The sequence below is a fragment of the Triticum dicoccoides genome, chromosome 3A, assembly GCF_002162155.2.
Source record: "Triticum dicoccoides isolate Atlit2015 ecotype Zavitan chromosome 3A, WEW_v2.0, whole genome shotgun sequence".
NCBI classification, from domain to species: domain Eukaryota; kingdom Viridiplantae; phylum Streptophyta; class Magnoliopsida; order Poales; family Poaceae; genus Triticum; species Triticum dicoccoides.
Window position 1 is genome coordinate 435,614,727 of NC_041384.1, and position 15,124 is coordinate 435,629,850.

Consider the following 15,124-nt stretch of genomic DNA (forward strand, 5'->3'; position numbering starts at 1 on the left):
GACGTTGTTCAGAAGCATGTTGAGCTCTCCGCCAACGCCGCTGCTCCTCACACGTCGGTTGGTGACCCGGCGCACCAGGGCGTGAGGATGTCATTGATGGATCCGTATGTATCTTTATCTTTTCGTCAAATCCATGTAGTAGTATATGGCACTACTAGTAATTATCTTACCTTTCGCATCAACTTCATAATTTTCGTACGTACTCCATGCATGAACCGCACCAGAACCAAACTTTTCATTACTCTAGGGAAAATCGTTATCTCTACTTTTCGGTCGCGCCGTGGAGCAGAACCAAATTTACAAGTTACAAGTTCAAAAGGAAAAGCCTGCCATGTCCGCGTATGTCGCACCCCCACACGGTTGGTCCGGCACGCCGCTAAAGGGGGAATGCATGATGTGTTGCATTTTCACTTACAGGTGGGACCACAGTTGAGCAAACTGACTATTGGAAAACCCCACCCCTCCCACCGTGCGATGGCTGAGAAAACAGGAGGGAGAAGAGATGGTTGTAGCATGGTCTCCAAGAAAAATGGTGTCAGATGGGACTCGTGTGGGTGGCGTGTGCCGTACTGTTAGACGTGAATGCTAGTTATGGCCCATTCCACCCCACTATATCGAGCCTATATCGATGTGCTGGTTACGTAGAACAAATTTCTTGGAGTCCGTGCTCAGCCCTCCTCTATCTCTCGTCTTAGCCAGCCAGCAGACGCGCGGAGCCCATCATATATTTGCTCACATGCGGTCCCACATGTCAGTGAAAACACAAGAAGACCCACTGAACCTGCACATCTTTTACCTCGACGTGCTGGTGATGAAAAACAAATCAATAAAGATCTTCGGTGGCCGCTTTTGGAGTTACTCAAGAGTAGTAAGATTCTATTTACAGTTTAACCCGATGCACATCACGTGGCTTCAACTACCACTCCATTTTCTTGCATGGGACGACCTGGATGCTGGATGTCCCACGTGTCGGCAAAAGGAGGAAGAACTCGACCAAATCTTCTCCACATTTAGACCAGAAGAGTATGAAACACGGCAAGCCCTGTGCCTACATCATACTACTACGTACAAGTCCACCTCACGCAGTCAGGCTATCACCATATTTCTCGGCCTCCGCGCGACACCTAGCTCTAGTTGATCTAACTAGAACTAACTATTGGTTGGCTCTATGTGATGTGGAGACTTCATACTACTACGGATGCTGGCTATACTATTATGGCACTAACACTCCAAGAAGTGAGTCGAAAACCATTTATAAATTGAGATTATGACATGCATATGCAAATGTACCATTCATTACATACAACAAGTCATCAACACACAACGACAACGAGGATACATGTTGGATTATAGATTAGTTCCAACAAAACATTCTAGTAAATACTAAAGTTTTCATCACACAACAAATAACAAGCAATGAAATGAACTTCAGCTCAACCACTCCTCGGCGTTGGAAACGCTTGCTTTGAACTAGAAGAGTTTCTCTGGGAAGGGCCAGCTATTGTCAATCTCGAGACCAACGCAGGACTGATCATCCAGGCTGAAGCGGCCTATTTCATGACCCATATTGTGATAGCCACGGTAGGGAAGCATAGCAATGCCCGAGGTATAGATACAATTACTTCTCATAAATGGCAGTAACATTGTGTCAACAGCAGCTGGATCACCTTTCACCATGATTGGATAGTTTTGTCCAAGGAAGAGCTAGTTTCCTCCAAGAGTATCAATACTAAACCAGGGAGAAGGTGTTGGCACTAGCACAATAGTATCCATCCCGAATACCCTATAACGTATGTTGGAATAGGTCCGGAGAGTTCGACCATGGGAGACAACACCTGCTTCCTTAGTCACATCAGCGGTGCCTTGTATACAGACAAGAAGAGGTGATCCATCGGAATAAGTTGCCAGGTGCCACTGAGTACTCCTATATGGGTCCTCATGCTCGTGATCATCAACATCGTCATCTCCCCCTTGGTTACAAAATTTTTCAAGTATAGGTGGTGGAATGTTCCCAGGACCTTGGAAACACAAGAAGGTTAATTAGTAAAGGGAAACTAGCTAACCCGCATGCATGTGGATAAAACAATTATAATTACGGTGGAAGATAAACATGCCGAAAGCATCATGATTCCATGCAAAAACAGTGCCACGAGTGGTGGCAGCAAACACAAGAGCCTCGTATTGAATGGCATCATAGTACTCATCCTTGTATAGAAACTGATTTTTGAGCAATATCCATCCAGCCGAACTATGAAGGAAGGCAACAAGCTTGTCTAAGATAGCAACGACTACATATTCCATTAAATCCCAAGAGCACTGGGGAACTTGACAAATTGCTATCTTCTGTAGATGACAGTCACTATGACCGTAGTTGAAAGTACGGTCATAACCGGTGTGCTCAACCTCTGGGCAGTCTGAGATTTTTGGAAGTGGAACCCGGGGACGAGTGTACACATTCACAAGTTCCCACTCGTAGTAGGACCCAATATAAAAAACATAATCTCCATTTGCGCCGGCCCAAACCTTACCCTCAAGCGATGGCATCTTAACATCACATGTATCATTATCAAGCGGCACCAACTTGCACAAGGCGAGGCCTTCATCGTCCGCGCGCTAGTGCGCAGGGTCACGGTGAAGAAGATAGGGGATATCAAACCGCTCCTGGACCCTTGGGTTCGTTGTAATGATGCTATTAGTTGAGTCAAGAATGGTCTTGAACGAACCTGCCATGCTAGCCGAGGTGATGACGTCGCACGGATCAATGAGTTCCTCCACCATGTCATCATTCCGATTGGGGCAAGAATAACGGGGTCATTTCCAGTCTGTTCCCTCCATGGAGAAGACGATCAAACAATGCCAGAAGGAAGGGTGAAGGCAAATGGAGGAGGGAGGAAGAGCATGCGATAGCAGTTCCAAATCAAGAGGGAAAGGCGAAGAGTCAGTGGACGGTTGCCACGGTACACGAAGAGGTGCCCCGGCCTACATAGACGTCCGTTCGGAAATTGTACAAAAGGACTCGCCGTCGTCTCACTGACATGTGGGAACGGGACCACATGTCAACGAAGAGGCTAGTGGGGAGCGGACGGTTGCCACAGTGGTCACACACTAACGACAAGGCCATCCTGTCAGACCTAGCACTGCGCAGGATGGCTTCCATCCCCCACATGAGCAAAGCCACTTGGCACGCCCACACGGTTGGTCTGCCATGCCGCTAGGCCAACTCCAGCGCGTGCAGCTCAGACGCGCGCTGGCTCAACCCCCTTTCCCTCGACGCCCCGGAGCTACCGAACCATGACTACGTGTTTTGCGCACCCGGCGGCCGGATTTGGAGCGGATCCGGTCGGGCTTGAGCTCGCCCGGTTGTGGGAGGCCGCACCGTGCCATGGACTGGTCGGGCACCGGGCCGGAAGGCCCCGACAAGGCCGCGTGCAGGTACTGACTCCTCCTCTAGCCGCTCGGATCTACACCACCGGCAGTCCGATAGCAGATACATAAATGGCGGTCGACCGGGCTCGGTGCTGGCCCAAAAGCTCGTCGGCGCACCGTTGCCACTCATTACGTGCGACGACTGCCCAAAGAAGGTCCTGCGCCGCGTGTCTACAACACCGGAACATCCCGGATGGGTGTTCATCGAGTGCTCAACCGATGGGGTATGTGCTACTATAGCTTCGGTTGTGCTCTCGGATTAGACTTGTTGTGCTAACTTAAAATTTTATTGTGTAGAATGGATGCAAGTTTTGGTATTGGGAAGAAGAGTACATCAATATATTGATAGAGCGCAACTTAGTAGATTGTAACATCCCAAATTTTCAATTTGGAATGTTATACATAGGTCATCCATGCATATCATATTTTTATTGCATTTCGTTCTTGTGATCCTCGAAATCCTAAGCAACTCAAGGACCCTCGGAGAGAGTTGGGGATTTTCCCTCGTTCTCATATTTGAGTTTTATCAAATATTGAAACAAGGATCACTTTGGTTTTAATTATTTTTCTCCCCAAAAATATTTCATATTAAAAATTATATGAGAGGAGATAATATGACTTCTCCAAAATAAATGAAATGTTGGAGGAAAAATATTAAAATCAATTTGTGTTTTTATTTGGGGTTCTATCGCTATTTTATTTGAATTAGGAAAAATATGCGTTTTTCAAAATTGCATTAGAGGCCCAAATAAATAGTTCACCTTGTCCGACGTATTTTTAGAGGACGGGGAAAATTTATTTCAGGATTTTTGGAGCCGTTTAGTATTTCTTTTCTTCATTTTTCAGCACGGAATGTTTATTTAAAGAAGTCAACCGACCTAGTCGGGCCGTGTCCGACTAGGACTTCGCTCGGCCAGCCTTTTTAAGCAGAGGCCCGAGCCGCCCCCAAATCCTAGCCCCGCCCCGCCCGATTCGCCGCCGCCACCGCTTCGCCGCCGCCGCACCACCGCCCCGTTGCCGCGCCGCTTCGCCGCCTCGACCCCGCACCGCTGCCTCGCCGCCTCGCCGCCACCCCGCCGCCCGCCGCCAGAGCCCGCCGTCGCCGCCGCCATCCCGATCCGTGAGGTAGCCGTCGGTTTTATTCTAAAAACCGTTCGGTTTTATACGAAAAACCTAGATGCATTTTTTTGTTTAGATCAGATTTTTTCCGGTTTAGTTATTTAGTGAACGCCCGTTCGTACGTTCGTTTTAACGAACGGTTTTCACCCGTTAACCGCAGACAACGAACGTTCGTTCGTTAGCCTATTCGTCAGTTTTCTTTTTCTAGGGTTTTTCCGCGATTATTTTGGATCGCGATTTCTGCCCTGTTTTTTGTTTTAGTTTATCTTTTCGCATGTTTATCGGAATCTGGCGATTCGAGCGCCTAGATTTTCGTCTCGAAGCCCTCTTTTGTTTAACCAACTTGAACAAGATTTTGGTACTATAAAATTTGACTTTAGTCCAGATTAGTAATCGGATCTTGTTTCTCTCAGAGTTTGAGTTTCGTTGCTCCGTTTGATTTGATTCTTTTTGCAAACCGGAGTTCTTCAGTGGAACTTTCTGGTTAGATCTTCTTATTTGAGATTTAGCCGTGCATCTTTGCTTGATTGCTTATGTATGCTATTGTTTGTTTGTGATAGAACACCCGGAGTGCGAAGCGTGCTACTACGAGTATTTAGGATTTGCAGATCGTCGGCAAGGCAAGTAACACTTTGATCATACCCCTTTATCACCCAGTTTTTATGCATTAGTTTCAACCTTCACACATTGCATGAGTAGGATCTATTAACATGTGGGTCTGGGAAGTAGATATTAAGGTAGAACCTATTACCTGTTTTATTATCAAACCCTTGGGAGTTACTTCTATGTTATGCTTATATTGCCATGCTATGCTCATAGAGGTGGTTTGGGTTTGAGTGTATCCATGACAGATGTGAGTTGTTAATTAATGGTTCAACTTAAGGTGGAAACTTTAATACACATCTGGGTGGATTGCTTGTGGGCACCTGGAGAATCTAGTGTTGTCCTAGGATATCCCGGAGTACCCGTGTGATCATCCTACGGTCCGCCACCCAGGCTCAAAGGGATCATAAGACTATTCATGCTAGAAACTTCTGTGTACAGCCACAAGCCATTATGGGTCTAGCATAGTTGAGTAAGTTGCATGAGTTCTTGAAGAGGTGGACTAGCAGATGTAGGGGATTGTAGGTGTACAGGTCCGCCCGGAGTAAAGAACAAATGTTTCTGAAAGATTGTGTCTCGGTCATCCGTTTCTAAACACCCTGTAGTGTGAGAAATCCAACAGAGGAGATCGAGTCTTGTGGGGAAAAGTGCGCAAACCTCTGCAGAGTGTATAAACTAATCATGGTTAGCCGTGTCCCCGGTTATGGACATCTTGAGTATCTGGCTCTTGGATTATCATATGGATCTCATCACTCTAAATTAATTTGTTGGGTTGATAATTATTATTTTTATTTGGGATTGAGTTGGAGGAACCTTCTCAATATTGTTCAACTACCATGATAGTTAAATAAAAAATATTCCTTTGTTGTAGGTAAAATTTGGCTTTTCGCAAAACATATTAACCATACAGCCTCCAGCAGCCATATATGCATATAGTGTTAGCTTTTAGCTGTTCATTACTCTCCTATGTTACATTGCCAGCATATTCCATGTGCTGACCCATTTTCGGGCTGCAACATATCATGTTGCAGACTTTTCAGACAAGGAGTAAGGTGCGATAGGTCGTTTTTCATGCACTCAGCTATGCCGTTGGAGTTGATGGACTCACTTTATCTTCCAAGCCTTCCGCTGTTATTGTATTAGATGGCCTTAAGCCATATTTATTGTAATAAGTTCTCTCTTGAGAAATTCGATGTAATAAGCGTGTGATTGCCACTCTGTTATAAATCCTTCGAGTACTATGTGTGTCAGCATTACCGATCCAGGGATGGCACTGAAGCACAAAGACTTGACCGTTTGAGGTCGGGTCGCTACATAGATGTTGTAGCACTTTTAGCTAGCATAGAGGCTAGAGATGAGACTAGTGCACTTGTTGATAGAATAGAGGCTAGACACGAGACTAGACGCGAGGAAGAAACATCTACTTCTTTACACTCGAAGAAGAAAGAAGCACGCAAGATCGAGCCTCCGTAGATCAATAATGAATGCATCGAGAAGGCACTAATCCAACTTACAGGAGAAGTTATTGAAGTTGGATATCTTCTGAAATGTATTCTTGTGGTTCTTGTTTTCTTTGGTCTTGCTTTTCTAGTCAAATTTTGGTGATGTATTTCCATGTACCAAAAATCAATGATGAAAAAATATATGTGTGTGGAAAGAAAAATGTACGCGGCCGGGGTGCATCCGCGCATTGGGCGCACGGCCACCGCATCCGATAAATGGCCCAGACACGACCCCATTGACCTACCCGAACGGACAGAATCTGGGTAAAACGGAGGTCCGTGGCCTTACAAGTGGGATCGTAGTTGAGGAAACCGACTAGTATCAGCAAGCCCCCACCTCGCCCTCCACGCGATGGCTGAGTTAGAGAAACGACAAGGTTGAAGAGATAGCTGTAGCATGAACTCCAAGAAATATGGTGTCAAATGGAAGTCGTGCTGGTGGCGTGTGTCATACTCCTGGACGTGAATGCTTGATCTGGCCCATGCCACCCTACTATATATCAAGGATTTGCGGTGCTGCTACGTACAACAAACACATTAACATATGGCCCACCTCACATTGTGGCCAAATTTCTTGGAGTCTGTGCTAGGTTAAAAAGTGTTCTTTGTGAGGGTGGGTGGCTGGTCTCAAGTTTAAAAACTTGTTGTATTACTTATATGTAGACGTAGAGATAGTGTAGCAATTTTGAAAGTTTGAACCGAAACATCAGAATGCAATTTCTACTGGACTCATCCGAGGACCTAGGATGATGGGATTCGCTGCTACAGTAAAAACACCCGCCCGAGGCACGAAGCATGTGAAGCTAGTACAAATAGTAGTAGTACTATTGTAGATTGGACTCATCTAATAATCTATTGCAATGCAGGTACAATTATGTATTCAGAAAATATTTTTTTGCCTCGTCGTAGCACGCACTCAGAGAAGCGACTCGAAAGCCATTCATAAATTTAGTAAGTTTATCATAGACATATCATTTTATTACATACAACAGGTACTGAACCCACAACGACAACGACGATACATTGTAGTAAATACTAAAGTTTTCATCACACAACAAATAATAAGCAATGAAATGAACTTCAGCTCAACCAATCCTCGGCGTTGGAAATGCTTGCTTTGAACTAGAAGGGATTCTCTGGGAAGGGGCAGCTATTGTCAATCTCGAGACCAACGCAGGACTGATCATCCAGGCTAAAGTGGCCTATGCCAGGACGCATATTGTGATAGCCACGGTAGGGAATCATAGCAATGTCCGAGGTATAGATACAGTTGCTTCTCATAAATGGTAGTAACGTTGTGTCAAATAGCAGTTGGATCGCCTTCCACCATGATTGGATAGTTTTGTCCAAGGAAGAGTGAGTTTCCTCCAAGAGTATCAATACTAAACCAGGGTGAAGGTGTTGGCGCTAGCACAATAGTATCCATCTCGAATACCCTGCAACAGATGTTGGAATAGGTCCGGAGAGTGTGACCATGGGAGACAACACCTACTTCCTTAGTAACATCAGCAGTGCCCTGTATGCAGACAAGAAGAGGTGATCCATCGGAATAAGTTGCCAGACGCCACTGAGTATATGGGTCCCCATGCTCATGATCATCATCATTGTCATCTCCCCCTTGGTTATAAATGTTTTCAAGTATAGGTGGTGGAATGTTCACAGGACCTTGAAAAGACAAGAAGGTTAATTAGTAAAGGGAAACTAGCTAACCTGCATGCATGTGGATGAAGCAATTATAATTACGGTGGAAGACAAACATACCGAAAGCATGATGATTCCATGCAAAAACAGTGCCACGAGTGGTGGTAGGAAACACGAGACCCTCATATTGAATTGCATCACAATACTCATCCGTGTATAGAAACTGATTTTTGAGCAATATCCATCGAGTCGAACCATGATGGATGGCAACAAGCTTGTCGAAGATAGCAACAACACAAGCATCTCTATAATCCCAAGAGAGTTCGGGAACTCGACAAATTGCTATCTTCTGTAGACGACAATCACCATGATCGTAGTTGAACATACGTAGAATACTGGTGTGCTCAACCTCTGGGTAGTCTGAGATTTTTGGAAGTGGAACCTGGTGACGAGTGTACACATTCACAAGTTTCCACTCGCAGTTGTACCCAATATAAACAACCCAATCTCCATTTGCACCTGCCCAAGCCTTACCCTCAAGAGATGGCATCTTAACATCACACGTATCATTATCAAGTGGCATCAACTTACACAAGGCGAGGCCTGCGTCGTCCCCACGCCAGTGACCAGGTTCACGGTGAAGAAGATAGGGGAGATCAAACCGCTCCTGGACCCTTGGGTTCCTTGTAATGATGTTATTAGTTGAGTCAAGAATGGTCTTGAATGAACCTGCCATGCTAGCCGAGGTGATGATGATGCACCGATCAATGAGTTCCTCCACCACGTCATCTTTCAGATTGGGGCAAGAATAACAGGGTCATTTGCGGCCTGTTCCCTCCGTGGAGAATACGATCAAACAATGGCAGAAGGAAGGGTGAAGGCAAATGGAGGAGGGAGGAAGAGCGTGCGACAATAGTTCCAAATCGAGAGGGAAAGGCGAAGAGTCGGTGGACGGTTGCCACGGTACACGAAGAGGCGCCCCGGCCTACATAGACGTCCGATCGGAAATTGTACAGAAGGACTCACCATCATCTCACTGACATGTGGGAACGGGACCACATGTCAACAAAACATGGTGTGTAATTTCTCGTGCAAAATGCGATATGGCCGTGTTGGCCCAAGGTGCCGCATTATTTATCGAACTTTTATTTTTAATGGTGTGTCGTTTGGTTTTGAAGCACGACTAACTGGTACTGTATGCGGAGAAAATATAAACTACTCCACTACTCCACCTCTAGTACTAGTAGTATAAAAAGATATATAGGCTAGAGCTTCAGCGCTTTCTTGCTAACGGCTGCCCACTTGCTTCTCACACTATCACCCTCTCTCCAGATCTAAAAAAGACGGCCTCTATCTCCCTCCTCACCAGTGGTCACAGATCCGCCAGGGAAGAAAAGGACGTGCAGCGTTGACGCACTCGTCGTCGGCGAGCGAGGTCACGCACTGACGACAAGGCCGTCCTCTCAGACCTAGCGCCCGCTCTGGATGGCCTCCTTCCCCAAGCTCGTTGCCGTAGTGTGTGCGGAGGACGACGACCACGAGCGAAGCCACTTCCCGCTGACCCTCAGGTATGCTACCTCTTTTCGAAACCATACCCTTGTTCTATTGCCCCATCTGCCATGTCGCTGCATGTGGATCTTTTTCCACTCCACCACCTTCCCAATTTTCTATCCTCTGCTCTGCTGGTCACGCGGACGAAAACCTTAACTTGCACTATTAAAGGAAACCCGACTTCATGCAGACTAATCCATGTGTGGGTTGAATAAGGAAAGGAAGGGAGACTGTAGTGTCCAAGAGACTAGGCATCGAACCCGCATCCAGGTTGAAAAGGGGAAAATCAGTAGCTAAAGAGAACAAAAATGGGATGTAATCCACATATGCTGCCTGGATATTTGTTGCTCTGGGCAACCATACCTCCCTCACCACTCTATGCGTCCATGGAGGTACATCATACTGGTGCGCCCACTGTCCGAATGGGCCTCCCATGCTATTATTGCCACTTTTTTGCTGTTAGTATAACGCCAGCGGTCAAGTCAAGCAATACTACTGCTAAAGTGATGCCACATTTAACTAATGTTGCACTCAGTCTAATGCCACCGATAAATTTAAGCAGTGCCATTTAATGTCAGTGGATTATTTCAGGGTTAGCTGTTGTTTGTGGATGTATTAAAGATATTTCAGCTAAGGCATTCTAATGCTGTTGCACAACCAGTATACCAACGATGAATCTTGTTACTACCTTCAGATTTTTGCACTGTTAATGCTTATAGATTACATACCTTGAGTTAGTTAATAATATTTACCTTGAAGGTACTTGGTTTGCACATTTTTATACTGTCATTAGGTAATAATGCTAGTTACCTTCAGACTTTAGTATTTGGTTTAATGCTCTTGCACATCTACTATACCAATGCTAAAACTTGTTACCATTACATTTTGTATTGTTAATTCTTATAGAAATCTTCCAATGCTAGAGCTTATGGAAATCTGTTCAGTAAAACCATTATACTATACCCTGTAATAAAATAACTACTCTAATGTTGCACTAGCCACTAGATTAGTCTATATTTGTACTATTTGAATGGTGTTGCATTAGTGTATGGACATATATAAAGTCTAGCAAGCTTTCCCAGATATGTCCTCAAGAAAACTACTACCTATTTTTCTAAATACTAGACGTTTGGGTACTTTAAATTGAACTGCGAAAGCATCTTATATTAAGGAACAGAGGGTGTAGAGTTCACTCAAATTATCCTGGTAAAGCTAGTCACACCTTTGTTAAAATTAATGTTCATTATGTTATCGGAGGAGGTCTATATGTTTGTCTCTAATTCCTGTCGACTACATACCTGACATCATGATGTAATGTTAAGTCATTTCCATTTGTACAGTGTCACTGAATTGTTAAGGCGGCGATGGCATTTTATTTTAGTTGAACTGCACAAAATATGCTTAAAAGAAGAGGAAAGGTCAGGAATGGCTCAATTTTTCAGAAAAAACCATGTATGCCTTCCTGACATCAGCCGCTGTTGCCTTATTTATTCCTTCAAACAGGTGGTTAGAAACAGTCTTGCTACCTTTTCCCATTAAGAAATTGGAATGCTTATATTTGTGAGTCTATGCTTCAACTAGTGCCACTTTTATAGTAATCACACTTTCAATATCTATGCAAATAGGGATGCCCGATTTTAGTGGAACTACACAACATGTAGAAATGGTTCAACATTAGGAGCATGCTTACTTACAAACCTTTATATCCAATTGGTGGCACTATGAGCTATTCATTACGAAGGTACATGGTTTGCTACTATCTTGCTACTCCTTTTGTACTACCATTAGATAGTAATACTAGTGGTCTGCATGTGAATTTATTGGCAGGGTGGACCTACATTGGAGGTGCAGGACATGATCCAATGGTTGGATGCTCAATTTCGATTGTATCGATTTCACCTCTTCCATCACTGCAAACATGGATATCCTTGGTCTGATGAAGAATAGGCGCTATATTTCTACTCTGAACGAGCAAATCAATTCAGTATGAAATTGTCCAGCGAAAACATGACTGTATCAAATTGTCCAGTGCAAAGCATGACAGATGCTAAGCGGAAGAGACGTGTTTAAACCGAAAATACAAGGTGGGGTATATGTTTACTAGCTGCTTGATATTTGTGCAGACAGAGATGTGTGCCCTTTTCTATTTGGCAAACAAGCAAAGTGACCACAATTTTGGTTGAACTGCACAAGAGAATAGTATTGTCACTGCATGCAGTGCCATTTGAAAATAGACACAGAAAGATTGGATAGTCACTTCATGGACTGCAGAAAAGTAGTAATGTACTATTTATTGGCCAAAACTAGGTGCTTCATTGCTTTGGTCTGATTATACAATGGGCATCATTTTTCCTAAGTTAAAGTTTGTATTCCGAAAATAGTCTTGCCGTGTGATCAAGAGAAGACCAAATCATATTGCAGTGGATGTTCCTCCATCATGTGTGGTTCATTCTCATGGTTTCAGCTGTTGGTGAAACCACTTACATTTGCAACAGGAATTGTAGACTTCACAAACAAATTTGTCTTTCACTCTGTACTGAATGTTGGCCAAGAGAAGCATCCATGTTAGTAGGAAGAAAAAATGTTTTTTCTAGATCTTTGCTTTTGGAGGTAGATATTTGTATATGATCTGTGAATCACTGAGATGCATTCACATGTTGATCTTATGTATGGGAATCGTACTAGTTGGTTTTGAATTTGGGCTACTAATGTGAACATATTACAATGTCAGGCATGTGAGTCTCATGTGAAAATTTCGAACGGATCGGCTCTTACTGTTGTGCACAACATGATCCTTATTTCTATGTTCTTAGTGTTTACAAGTTACTAACAGTTCCTTATTTCTGTTCGCTCAGTGTTTACAAGTTACTGATCGATCACTAGCTAGCCTACTAATGCGCTCCTGGCAGTTTTAGTTGCGATGCAAGATCCGAAGTGGTAGTTTTTTGAATAAAAATGCCTACCTCTGAAGAAACTGACAAGCTTCTCTGAAGAAAATGCCATGCGAATCTGGAGAAACTTCCAGCAAAAACGTTCGCAAATACCTTATCTCCCAGCGGACGTTCATCAGCTAATGCGATCCTACACGTACACCATCCGACCTACTCGATCGTACACGTACACTATCCAACCTACTCGATTCGACACAGATAAATAGCGGATCACGCACGTACTACCTCCTTTCCAGTTTGCAGGGCTCAATTCAAAAAACGACCTACTTGATCCTACACGAATAAATATCAAATCACGCACGTACTACCTCCTTTCCGGTTTGCAGGGCTTAATTCAAAAATCTCACCATACAAGGTACATGATGAGTGGTGGAATCATTTTTGACAAGGAGGGAGTAACTCATCTGGATGATTCGAGTGCACTCGTTTGACCATCGTGCCGGTGTGCAATCCAACACGGACGGGACGGGACGGGACGACACAATCATAATTTTAGTTTTTCTAGTTTCCATGGCAAGCTGGCATGCTAAGCCATGCCCGCTTATGCATTGAATTCAGATGACTATGATGACCGCCGTGTTTCCCGTGACATGCTGGTTCATCTACCTTCTGCCTATAATTACTATTTCCCGGGCTTCTCCGGTGGCACCATCACCCAACTAGCCCTATCCTCATAAGCCCCCACCGGCCTGACGTCGCTCGCCACTTATCCTCGCTCTCGCCATGTCCGCCATGCCGCCGCCCGTCTGCGAGAGGCGATGCCGGAGGCGGTCACCGCTGGAACTAGTGTTCGGTTTTTCACCGGAAGGCAGACGGAGGGAGGAGGCATTCTATCGGTGTTTAGATGGCAATGCGGAGTATGAGGAGTTGTTGGAGCATGACCGCCTTGCGGAGGAGTAGCGTATCGCCGATTTGCGCCGCCAGCAGGACATGGAGTAGCAACGCACCATCGCTCCGAGTCGCGAGCAGAGCGCCTGCAACTAGGCCGACTACGTGGAGGCCGGGCTCGGCAAATAGCCCTGGAGGCTGTCGGGCACACACGCGTTCGTGACACCAAATTTTACTACCATCTCGTCAAGTGGCTTTCCCGCTTAGAAGCTGAAGCTTCGGTGGACCACGCCGGCATGGAAAGGGCCAACACACGCAAGCAACGTGCCCTATCGCACCTCTCGCAAGTCCGAGGCGAGGCGGAGGACGCTGGTGCCGGCGTTTAGCGTGTACCGCAGATGGCGGCCGACATCGTCTAGTTAGCTAAGAGTAAGTTAGTACTTGTACACTACTAGAGTATTAGTGGGAGTAGATAGTTAACTTGGCTATGATGGTTGTCCACGTAGAAGTTCAGTACTCTATAACTTTGCTCTAAATGTTGAACTTTCCATTTGAACGTATGGAATGGGCTGTTATTTTTTTAAATGGGTTGTATTTGTCTGCCACGGGTTTAGAGGCTGACTTGTGGGCCTACCAGGTTGACGCGTACACAATCAAGAGATGATTGTACATGGAGAGGATAATAGCAGGGACCCACCAAGGTCATGGCAGTACGCAAGCAAGTGCCTCCTTATTTAAAGCCAATAGAAAAATGGCTCCTCCTAATGGATTTCTGACATCTGGGTCCCATGCCATTGTCAACGTAGTCAATAAATGAGAAATTGCACAATGAGCGGCTGACACCAGGGACCCAGCAGCTCTCCCAGTTATTTTTGTTTTGGGTCAATTTGATAAATGCCACTCCTAATATGGTGATTCCGAGAAATGCCAATGCAATTTCCAAACTTTGAAAAATGCCATTTCCTGCCATTTCCAGTGGCATTTTTCCAAGCCTGGAGTGGCGTTTTTCAAAGTTTGTAAAAATTCCAGTGGGGTTTTTAAAAGTTTGCAAAAATTGCAGTGGCAGTTTTCAAAGTTTGGAAATTGCAGTGGCATTTTTATGAATCGCCATAATTGGATTGGAATTTATCTAATTTGTTTTTGAGACGGAAGCAGGGTGTCAACTGGGCTGTGCAGGCACTCTGGCCTGTCTAGACAGCCTATTCTTTTATGTTTACCACAGAGTAGTCCAGTAGTTTTTTCTTTCTGACAATGGCTAGCCCACTTTTTTGTGATTTTTCAAGTAAGTCGCTTTGTCAGGCTTGTTGGGCTGCAAATCTTGCAAGACGAGGAGAGCTTCATTCGGCTGGCCGAGAGAATGGCCTATCAATAATGAGAAATGGGATGTACATTTTTAAAACACATCAAACCAACAATTAGTTTCAATTTTTTTAATTTTGAGATTTTAAATTGCATTGATTTTTATGTGTGGACAATTTGTTGGATTTTATATTGATATAAATT